A 12,036-nucleotide genomic window follows, 5' to 3' on the forward strand; every position below is an offset into this window, starting at 1 on the left:
CTCTGCCCAGATGCCAATAAGCTACTGACTGCTTCCCTTCTCTGAAAAGTGGGTAGAAACTGGCCAGGAGGTTCAAAAGTTATGAGGAAGCAGGGCAAAGAGTGCAAAAATAAAAATAAATGCCATACTATTGCACAAGTTTGGCTTCATTTGGGTAAAAAAAATAAACTAGTAAATCTTCTAAGCCCTGATTGGGAATGGGGCTGTTGCTCAAAGGAAGCTCCAAGACACAGAGAAAGGCAATCTCTGCCTTTGGCACTTAAGGAAACTTGACAACACATCACATTTGGGCCTTAAATTCATGTTGGTAAGGAAGGGGAGTGCCTAGCACTATGTTACACATGATTAAAAAAAAATAAATGCAAACATACATAGAATTGGCATATGAAACGTTTCCCTGACTGCTTTTAATTCAATGTATAGTCATGGATTACTGGTTTGGAGAGACTGTGTTACTGTGTAATTTGAAACAGAAAATGCAGGGCCTAGGTTCCATCCAAATCCTGCAGAACTCGAGCTGAAAGAGCTCTTCCATCCCAGAGGGCCAAAGGATTTGCTACAGCATCGGGTAGTTTACTCTGATGACTTAATTATTCTTCCTATTAAAAAAAAATAAAAAGTGCTCTATCTGATATATGAGTCATCAACAGTGAAGCTCTCCAAGATTTCCCCTCTCCAGACAAAGAGAAAATTTGCAGGCACAGAAAATATCCTCCATGTTTGGTGAATGGAGATCTCTGTTTTGTTATGCAAGTTCACATACTTTGCAAATCCAGTACTTAATTTATTCCAGGAAACTTGCTCACTGTGTTCTAGCACCTTACCTCAAGACTAAGCAACCCACGAGATTCCTGTGACAACCCCCGATGTGGTGTTGCAAAACATTAATGATTTAATTTGTAGCAGCAATCCTGCTGTCTGAGGTTACTTTAAGCCATTTCTTTTCCGTCACCTCTGGAGTTTCACAGAGCCAGACCCCACCAGCTTCACCTCAGAGAGCAGCTGGAGCCTTAGTCCTGTGCAGCATCCATCCCCTCTGCCTGAGCTACCTCCTCAGGTTGGAGGTTGCAAAGTAAAGTGTGAGGAAATGGTAAAGAAATCCTACCCCAGTGCATCTCTGCTGAAGATTGGATGTAAAGTGCTTGTACTCACACCTATAGAAAAAAGAAACCAGAACAACTTCTGTGGACTATTGGAAAATCCTGTTTGTAAGTTGTAATTACAGGCGGGATGGCTGGCAACAGCTTGGCATAGCCACTGGGTAAAGGGGAAAAAAAAAACCCACAACATTTGAAGACTTCTGTTTATAAAGACTCTTCCAGGCCCAGGGTGAATGTATTCCTGAATGGGATTTGCAAGAGGATCTCCAGCACTGGGATTTCTTAGGAGCAGATAAGCAGGGAAGTTGGGGGGTGTATCACCCCCTCTTCTGCAGAGGATGGCAGCTCCTTCCCAGCAGTGTGGTTTCTGCAGGACACTGGCAGAGGCCTCAGCAACCAGACTGTGGCTAATAAATCCCACAGGTTTTTAGCCCCACAGGTCTTTAACCCTGTTTTCCCTCTCACTGGGGAGCTGTGGGATGATAAATGTGCAGTGGAAGCTGCCCCCAGATCCTGCTCACACCTCCTAAGCCTGGCCTGCTCTCCCTTTTCTCCTCCAACCTTCAGTTCTCACCTCTCCCCACTTACCCCATCTCACACCCCTTCTCTGCCAGAGCAACTGGTTCCTAAAAAGCTCAGTGCTGTGTTGAGAGAAGCTGTCCCCAAGTTTTAGTTGTGCTGTTGCCAAGAAAACCTCCTTATTATTCCTCACCCCTGTTGGGTTCACAAGGCAGTTTCTCCATCCCCCTGGGGGATAAATTTATGCTTTGGAACACAGGGCACTTTTCAAAAGTCAGGAAATGAATTTTAAAATTATTTGCTCAAAATAAAAGAATAGGATCAAAATGCTGGGAAACCAAAGTAGCATTACATTATTTATTTATTTATTTATTTATTTTTACAAAAGACAAAATTGGCAGTTTTTTAATAACATCTCCCTATATGAGGATCTCAAGATGGTTTTATGGCCATGAATGAATTCTGCCTTGTAGGGCAGTCAGAAGTAATGGAGCTTCTCACCCTGCAGAATGAAAGCAATGGCACAGAGCACTGAAGAGCTCCAAACGGGCTCCAAACCCAAAATACTTTTGGTTTTCATCAATGCAGTAGTGACAATTTGCAGCAAACATCAGGCAAACATCAGCTGCTCTGAATAGGAGGTGACTAAATGAAGGGCTCCGAAAAACAGCAAACCAAAAGTGCTGATTCTGAGGGTTTGTCTTGATGACTTTTCTAACCCTTAATAGGGATAGGAATGGCACCCCAAACTCTGCTTACTTGGGGTGATATGGCAGTTAACTATTCTTCCTAGCCCATAAGTGGAGAAGACACCAGTGCAAATCCTACAGATTGTGTTTAATCTACCACATTGTTTGTTTCAACGAGAAAAAACTCCAAAAAAGGAGGATTTTTGAGATATTCTGGGGGCAAAGACAAAGCCCTCTCCAAGGGGGGTGTACAGGAGAAGAGGTCAGAGGTAGGAAGAGGGCAAGATGTGGAGAGGCAATGGGAAGTTCCAGCTGCCTTTTGTGGTTAGGAATAGGACATTTTTGCAATGCAAATGGGTCCAAACTCTTTCCCTTCCAAACTGCACAGCAGGGTCCTATCCAGAAATGAGGATTTCTGAAAGCTGCTTACTGGCTTTCCCTTCCTCCTTACTGAAACATTTTATTCCCCCTTGGTCTCTAAATGTTTTTCAGATGCTTGGTAAATTTTAAAAATTATAATAGTATTTTCCCTCCCACCCCTAAAAACTCAAGTAGTTTTAGAGGAAATTTTTTAGTCTCCTTCTAGATAAATCTACCTTGTACCAAAAGAAACACTTCTTAGATGAAAAATGCTATCAATTTTAGATCAGCACACTGGGATATTTATCATAGAAATGGATAAAACACTCAAAGAGCTCCAGCAGTCCAACAGCCATGCAAGGCAGTGTGACTAACAGGGAGAGGATCTGAGCAAACAAAACTGAAGTTCCTCTGCGATTTCATTTGCAACAAGAAGTCAAGTTTTGAAATACTGGCAAAATACTCAGGGTTTGTTTAGACCACATCACCATGACAACAAAGCACTGCCCAGATCTTCACGGATTGTGTGTCTGTGCAAGGAACAGTGGTGAAGGGGAAATGAAGCCGAAAGAAAAAAAAACAACAACAACAAAAATAAACACATGGCCAGATGTCATATGAGAGACCACAGGAGATAAAGATTTGAACCTACCTTCTCCAGGGCCTGTCCTCTGCATGTAGATAACCTCCAGTCCCTGCCCCCAAGCCTCTGATCAGCTCTTTTTCTGGAGCAGTGCTGAATTTCCAACAGCATAGGTTGAATTTCCTAAAGCAGAGAAATAAAATTCCACTTGGTTTTGACTGCCAGGAATTAATGAAAGGTCATCAGTTCAAACAATAGCTGTGTACTGGAAGGAGAGGATTGCTCTCAGCCACCCTTTCACCTTTCTATCCAGCCACCCACCTCCAAAGGTGCAATCAGGGCCTCAAGGGAATTGCTGGTGAGAAATTTTGTGGCAGAATATTTTCAGGGCAAAAGAGGAACCCAAAACTGTTAACAGAGGACTCAAGATTTGGACAAGTGTCATGGTTTTTAAAAAATGAACAAAGCAAGCTTTGAAAACTTGTCATTTATCAAAAGGGGACAGTTCTGCTCTGCAGCATGAAAACACAATTTTTACACTTCAGTTAATTTAACATTTTTTAGGTAATTTTCCCTAAGAGTTTTTTAAAGTATGAAATTACAAATATTGGTGGAGCTCCCATGATTGCTTCATCTCTGCTTACAGAAGTTTAAAAAAAAAATACTGGGTTTTTTTTTCCTTCTTGCTCTAGATAGGGGAAGAGAATTCAAACCCTTGGGAAGGCTGAGGAGAAGGGAAAGCTCTTTCAGTCCAGCTCCAGCCAGACAGGGCAGGATTCCTGTGCATTTCAGTCCTCAAAATGGGGCACAAGGAGCCAGCCTGGTTCCTTCATGACTGTTTCTTCCAAGAAGCATCGTTTCCCCCTCAGATGATCCAGTCACTCCACAGGCTGTGGTCCATTTCTTTTGGCTCAAGACAACTGTAGCTGCACAGGTACAAGGGTTTGGGGGGTTTGTTTTTAACTGCATCTATTATTGCCCAGAGAGAAAATGCCATTTTTTCTCAGACAGTCACAATTTGCAGGTGTCAAAAGCAACAGTCCCTACAACTTCTCCTTGAGGAGTCAGGTCTCATTCATGTGAAACGTTTGTGTTCAAGCATGTCTTCTGCTAAACAGCTCACTGGGGTTTGACAGTGTTTCCAGCACTAAACACAAGAGATGTAAATTTGGGGGCTTGCAGCCAAAGCCACCATTCCTACAGAACAGAAAGAGCACAAGCTGTTCTCTACAACTCTGCACGCTCCGTCGTGACAGGGACAGAGGACAACTCCCCCAGCAGCCCTGTCCCACTCAGCATCTCCACCCCCAGGGACCATGGGATGTCACCACAACAGAAGGATTCGGGACTCTCGGAAGTTCCTCCCGTTCACCACAGCACGCTGAAAGGCAGCCACTGCCTACCCCAGTTCTCTGGCATTTAGCAGTCACTTGTGGCAGCTGATCAGCACCAGGCTTGTAGCATCCACAGCTCCTCAGCCCTGCAAGGGACTTTTCCAGGATTTACAGGATCTGCATACGGCCCCATTAATCCTGAGGGAAGAGCAGCTCAGTTTGAAGATGTCCACAGCGTGGCTCTGCACAAATGCCCTGATGGAGGGACCCAGCCTTTTGGGTTTTGCCCCCAATTTCTAGATGCAGCAAACGACAAGAGGCAAAAATTTTTTTTATGTTTTGGGTTTGTTTGTTTGTTTTTCAGAGCAGCAAGGTGTTCAACGGAGGGACTGCGTCTGTAACTCAGCTGTTAGAAGCCATCTCCAACAAGAAGGCACTGGAGCAGAAGGTAATTGAGGGTTGGCTCCCGGAGGGAATTTTCCCTTAAAAGGATAACTACATTGTCATGATGAAACCAGCTCGCTTCCACTGCCCGCAGAGCTCTCTGCAAACGCGGCTGCCAGAGCTGGGGGCGGTGGCGAATGTTAACAGCAGACAAGGAGGAGCAGCAAGGCAATGGCTGCTCCTTAAATGCCGGAGGAACTCAGCCGTGCTGCCCCACCGAGGGCAACAGGACACGGAGACAGCCCCAAGAAGGTCCCTTCAGTGCCAGCTCCTACCAGCTGCTCAAGGTAAAAAGAAACCAAAGTGAGGGCTTGCAACCAAAGAAACCAACCTCCCAAGGAGCACTCGCACTCAACATCAGCAGTATTTTCAGAGAGGGGTGGGCAGGATGCCAGCTGAAAGCACACCAAGGCCACACAGGAATTTTTCCACTTAAATTTTTCTGCCCACCAGAAAATTACCGAAACCCCAGCCTGTCATTTGGAAGTCCATGGGATGATTCTGATAAGAAACTCTTTCTATGAGATCAGGGTAAATAATGAGAGAGCAGAGCCTTAGAGAGGCTTCTGGCCCCAACAAAAGACAGGGCTGAGAAGGGAGAGCCAGGTTTGGGGCCAAGCTCACCTCTGCAAGGCAGACTGGTGACTGGAACCTCAGCCTCCCATAACCCAGGGGAAACTGAGGCAGCCCCTGCTCCAGGCCCTAAAGCCCTCGTCACCCTCTGGACAGCCCACCCACCTGGAGCTCTGCACTGGGCTCTCCTGTGCACTGCAGGGCAGGTTGCACTGTGGTATTTACATGGAATGAGGCTGAAATAGGAAAGACTGGGTTTGGCCCAGCTCTGGTGGCAGGCACTGGTTCCCCACTCCCAGCTGAAGCCTCTCTGTAGAGATCATTTTTAAATTGGGCTCAGCCTCATGTGGTCTCTGACACAGAACAACCCACCCAGTGTGTGCTGCAAGAGAAGGAACCAGGATCCAGTTCCCTGCACCCTGATGAGTGGACAAAATATGCAGGAGTGAGCACCAGCCAGGTTTCAAGTGAGCAGAGACTCCCCAGCTGGCAGTGCAACAAAGGCTTCCACAAAGTAAAACACCATCCCTCCCTCCAAGGACCAGCCACAGAACCCCAAGCAGTCCTCATGTTACAGTGAGGAGTCAAAGGATGGGACAGAAGCCCAGGGAGCTGAGGAGCCCAATTTCTGGTCACCCAAGAAGGCATTGTTGCTGGAAGCAGGATCTCCAAGCACCTCGCAGAGGCAGAGCACCAGCAGCTCCCTCCAGACCACAGAGGTCAGCTCAGGAGCTGTGGAAACAATTTGGGCATTCCCAGCTTTGGTGGTTGCTCCACCTGATCCCAGCCCATTGCTACCCCTGTGAAATGCCTGCTTGAAAATAACCCCATTTTGGGAACTCCACAAGCAGCCTCTTCCTCTTAGCTTTAGGGGTAGAAAACTTAATACTTCTCTCCACAGAGAGATTGATTACAAAGTAAAGAGCTTCATCAGGATAAGTGTGTTAGTGCTGATAAACAGAAACTCATCTAGAGATTAACAGCAGGAAGCTAGAGAATTACAGGTGTCTACAGGCACAGACTGGTTGCCATTTGGCTTTCCCTTTCCATGAGTAACAGCATGAAAATGAGCCAGGCTCTACAGCTGAGTCACAGCAAGTGAATATAAACTCCCTCTCCAGCCCAGGAAAAGCTGGGCAGGTGGAAGGAGAGCTCTGTATATCCCCTTGCCCTAGATAAACACAGCATGGTGCATCCATGGAGCTGTGCAAGTCCTGCTCCAGGGCCTGGGATCTGCAAGCCTGTCCCAGAGGAAGGCCCCAGGGTGGAAACATCCCATAAACCTACAACAACATCTGCCTTCTGTTTCCTGTGCTCTGTACAGATTATCACCCTCAACAGATAACCCTCTCCTCATAAGGGAGCACTGGGGTTTGTGCTTTTTAAACGTCTGCTGAGACCAACTACAACTTGAACCAGCTCATTCTACATCTGTTCTCAGACTGCACAGATCACCAGATCTCAGCATCATCTGCTGGGCAACTCAAGCAATGTGATCCCACTTCTGCCCCGTGGTTGTTTATTCACTCATCTCTCTTTATACCAGCACAGAGCTCAGGATCAGGACAGGCAGAGCACTCTCTGCACTCACACGTGCTTTCCTCTCCACAAACAGAGCAGAGCTGATGCCCAGCTGAGCTTCCCCACCTCCTCTCCACTGATGTCATTATTTTCCATCCTGCTTGTTGTGGCCAGAAGTGAGGAAGCCCCTGGAATGCAGAAGCTGGTTCTGCCCTGATCACCAGCAATGCTAACAGCAGACTTTAAAGGGAAGCCTGGTGGGCTGCAATAAAATAAAAGGCATCAGGCTGGGATTTGACATCAGCAAAGCTCCTTGCACAGCTCATGACTCTGGTTGCTGTCCCAGCCCCCTCTCTGCCTCCTTTTCCAAGACCATGAAATTACTCATTAGGCTTGGAACAAAACTCTTTTTGGTGCACTTGCGTGTGGCTGGAGGCAGAGACAGATGTTTCAAGCTTTGGAAGAAAATTGCTGAGGGAGAGAAATGAAACCCTCCCAATGCTGCACTGCTGCACTCCCAACAGTGTTCTGCCCTGTTCCTGTTGTACTCTGTAGGGTCAGAGAAGAAGGGAGCAATGAGATCACATCTTAGTGCACCTTTCCTTCCACCTTGCCTTTGTTAAATGCTCAAACACAAGAATTTTTTTGGTTTCACTTACAATTTTTTGCAAAGTCCTACAGCACAATGTGTGAGCAGCTCAGGGCGCTGCTGCTGGCATCAGGTTTCAGCATGTGAGGTTTATAGTTCTAAAATCCTACATTTCGGCTGCATTTTTGTCCTGAAAAAGGGAGAAAAAGGGTTGCCTTTAGGAGCCAGACAGCCCTCCGAGGCCCAGGAAGCAGATGATCCTCCCTCCCCTCTTTTTACACATGCAGGGAAGAGAATAAAAACACTGCCTGCAGGCATGTCAGTGAGGGGATTAGGAGTCAGTGTCCGATTATTGCTCGGATTATACAATAATCCATTCCCACCTCCCGTAACCAAACACTCAGGCACCACGTTGGAACCAGGAAAGGTCAGAGATCCACAGGAGTGACCTGATAGTCAGGGACAACCCCAGCCACAGCACTAATTGAGTGTAAGATTCACTTTCAAAGCCACAGAGAAGCTTAAGCCCATTTATTTTTTCAGGGGATTTAAAGGCCTATGGGCTTTGGGAAGTGAGAGTGATAGGAGAGGGAAATTCAAAAATCACCACTTGAAGCCTGCTGTTAACACAGAGTGAGCTCTCTGTACCAATCCCACACAGCAGCTTCTCAGAGAGCAAGGCTCACTCACCCACCTTCTTTCTTGAGACTCTTCCCTAAAAACAAACAAACAAACCAACCAGCCCTTCAATTTCTCCACCATGTGATTTCCTCCCAATCCTGTAATGCTGGATTATTCCTAAGCATAGACAGAGAACATAATTTGGTGATATGGGCTGCTTCCTGAGCTAGGAGCTCTGCTGAAATACCTCATTCTGCATTGTCTGAAACACTACACAGGATGAGCAGAGTCTGGGAAGGCAGGAAAAACAGAATTCCAGGCTTGTGAAATGGACACTGGCAAAACCCTGAAGCGTGGAGCTCACTCAGATGCTGTCTGTGTTTAATCTAGTGATCAGACAGCTCTGTTTAACTAAATATTTGACTGCAGAATTGGGCCTGGCTTTATTGTTGGCAAAGCTTCCAGGCTCCACAGGTCTCTCTAACAAGCTGCTCCACTTTGGAAGCCTTGCATGGAGATGAATGCAGCCTTTGAGCTGCATCCCTTCTCAGGCTCCCGTTAGGTGTCCAGGGTTTCTGACAGCTTCGTATGCTGCCTGCAAGAAGCTACAGGGCTGATGTGTGTGCAGAGCTGGGGTGTTCCCAGAGGAGGTCTGGATCCCCAGCAAGTGACAGCAACAGAGTTCTCAAAACAAGCACTAAAAATAAACACACCTGCAGGACAACTGAAAGTCTGGAGCAGACAGAAAAATCAATCAGATGGAGCCACACATGAAGCCATGCAGCCAGAGCTCTAACTTCTCTTTCGTTCTACCAGGACATACCTGGAAGCAGAGTTTGCAAACCAGGACACACAGCTGGTATGGTTAGGGGATTTCATACCCACAGCAGGGGCATAAAGCAGCACAAATACACAAGTCCTCGTGGTATCAATGGCAGATGGAGACCACAGTGCCCCAAGGGTCTGGTTTAGGCAGTGCCATGCAGAGCCCATGGTTGTTATCTCAGCTCCTTGCACTCTTCAACACCCAGTCATGGAAAAAGCCCATCAGCACTGGAAGAGGAACTTGGTCATCCCCACTCACATGCAATATTCAGTTTCCTGACTGTGACAGAAAAAGCCAATCCTTCAGGGCTGGAGGCTGTTCCCTGAGCCCAGCTCCTGGGAAGCAGAGGCTTTGGCTTCCTGGACTATGGGCAGCTGCAGGCTGGAGGAGTCACCTTCTAATTTTGCTTCCAAAGGAAGGTTATGAATTCAAGTCCAATTTGCCAAACCTTTAGGTAAGCATCTGTTTCTGCATAAACACATACTGGTTTGTGGGCTGTGTTACATGGCTAGCTACAAATCCCACTGACTTGAAAATCACAGTGTGTCCAACTAAAGCAGGGAGCAAACAGGGACCCATTTTAAAATGGGATGGATTGAAGCAGTCTGACTCAGGATTTTTGAATGGAGATTGAAAATAATGATTATCCTCAACTAACACATAAAAACTGTACACACAAGGTAAGAGCACAAAATGCTGTGCCAGAGAGCTTCACTTCTAAGTGAGAAAGAGCACGTAGAAGGCTTAGCTAAAATCATTCTTCAAGTGAAATAAAGTCAAAGACTTTAACACCTTTCTGAAGACGGGGTCAATATCTGGAATATATTAAAAAAAAAAAAAAAGAGCTCAAATTACTATCTCCCCATCATTTGTTCTGCTACAACATTAATGGAAAAATCCAAAAGCTCTTTTGGGTCTGTTAGCCAAGAAATGGATTGCTAAGCAAGTGTTCAGTGTCATTAGTAAATCTTGCACCATTCTGTACTTATATCAGCAGAAAGTCTTCATCTCTTCCACCCCTGAACACATAACCTATTTAGTAAGGACAGAAGGAACTGCCTGCGCTGCTTTTTTTCCTGCCCACTGGAAACATCCAAGCCCACAAATAGATGCAAACTTTCACCACATGTGTGTTCATTCTATTCCAAAGTTGGCATTAAGGAGCAGAAAAGCTGCAGGTGGTCAGTCCTGGCTGACTGAAGCTCTGAAGAGGTGAAGGCTGTGACATTAACAGTGTCAGGTTAAATCCAGACAACTTTCCATCCAAGGATCTCTCTTACAGCACAACAAAACACCAGGCAGAGCCAGAGGTCCCACCCCAGGCTGGGATACCAGGGATGTATGGACAAGGAGGGATTATTTTCTGTCCTGTTCAAGGGCAGTGTCCCCAGGCACTGGGCTACCCTGTGGAAAGGGCTGAGCCCTTCTGCTGGCGCCATTCCCATTTGTCTACAGACACTTAAATATTCATCGAGAGAGAGAGGCAGGGAGGGAGAGCAGGACTCAGTCTCGCCGGGTGCACAGACTGCTCTCCGGGGAGACAGGACACCTGCCTTCTCCACTCCCTGCTCCATCAAATCATTAATTATTTAAAAATAACAGGAAAGAGCAAAAAAGCCCTCTGTGCACCAGACATGCTCACAGCCTGCTCTTTATGGTACTCCCTGGGGTCTTGCAGAGAACAGGGTTTGCATCTCCCCTCTGGCAGAAGTGAGGATCAAACCCAGCTTCCTCGGGGAGGATGCTCTACCCGCTGATCTATTGTACAGAGGGAGGGCTTCTCCTTTATCCAGACAGACCTTATGTTTGGGTTTGGGTTTTTTTTTTCTTTCTTGATTGTTTTTCTTTCTCTCCCCTTAAATTTAAATAAAAGGCAAACCACAAATCCAAAGCTCTGAGACCAAGCAGCTTGCCACAGACCCCCACACAATCTGTGTTTGTTCAAGAGCTAAAGGTCTACATCCTCAGGCCAAGCTCTGCTCGTCGTCCCCATCCTGGCCACAGGGACTTTTGATGAGACCCTTGCCACAGAGACCCACAATGAAATGGAAACTGCCAGCTCAGCCCTTCAGATCTCCACCCTGGAGACAGCTCTGGTCTATAAGGATGTTTCTGAAGGAATAAAAGGTTTCCTTACCTTCTCACTCCCATGGCACATTCCTTAACTCCCCACATCTCCCACCACACTCACAGGAGCAGCACAGACACACACAAGGGTCTCCAGAACTAGGATGCCCCCCCAAAATTGTCCTGAGCCCCAGGAACAACCCCAGCTGCACCCTGGGGCTGACAGCTGCTGCAGCACATTGTGGGGGGGGAACAGCACGGGCACCCTCCTGTGGCCACAGAATCATAGATCATAGAATCAGCCAGGTTGGAAAAGGACCTCTGAGATCATCAAGTCCAACCCTTGACTCACTACTCAGACCATGGCACTGAGTGCTACACCCAGTCTCTTCTCCTCTATCCAGGGACAGAGAATCCACCGCCTCCCTGGGCAGCCCATTCCAATGCAGCCCAAACCCTTGGTATAGAGAACCTGGAGGGAAGGAGAGGCTCTTCCATGGGGTCCTGCTGAGGTAGAGAGGGACCCACTACAACGACCAAGTCCGTAGGCAAGTAACACACATCTGGTGTCACCTCTCCCATGCACCTCTCTCACCTTACAGCAGCCTGCTTGCTCCCTGTTGCTGTCCTGGCCATGCACAGGAGAAGCCAAAGTCCTTTTCCCCATGATTTAAACCCAGTCCTGCCCACCGTGGGTTTGTAGAGCAGATTATTCCTTTCTTCTCACATCACCTTTCTATGCATTTGAAGGCCAGCGAAGAGCGTTGACTCCATCACCATGGTGGCACTCAACTTGTCCCCACATATCTG

This window comes from Calypte anna, chromosome 10 (assembly GCF_003957555.1).
Source record: "Calypte anna isolate BGI_N300 chromosome 10, bCalAnn1_v1.p, whole genome shotgun sequence".
Lineage (NCBI taxonomy): Eukaryota > Metazoa > Chordata > Aves > Apodiformes > Trochilidae > Calypte > Calypte anna.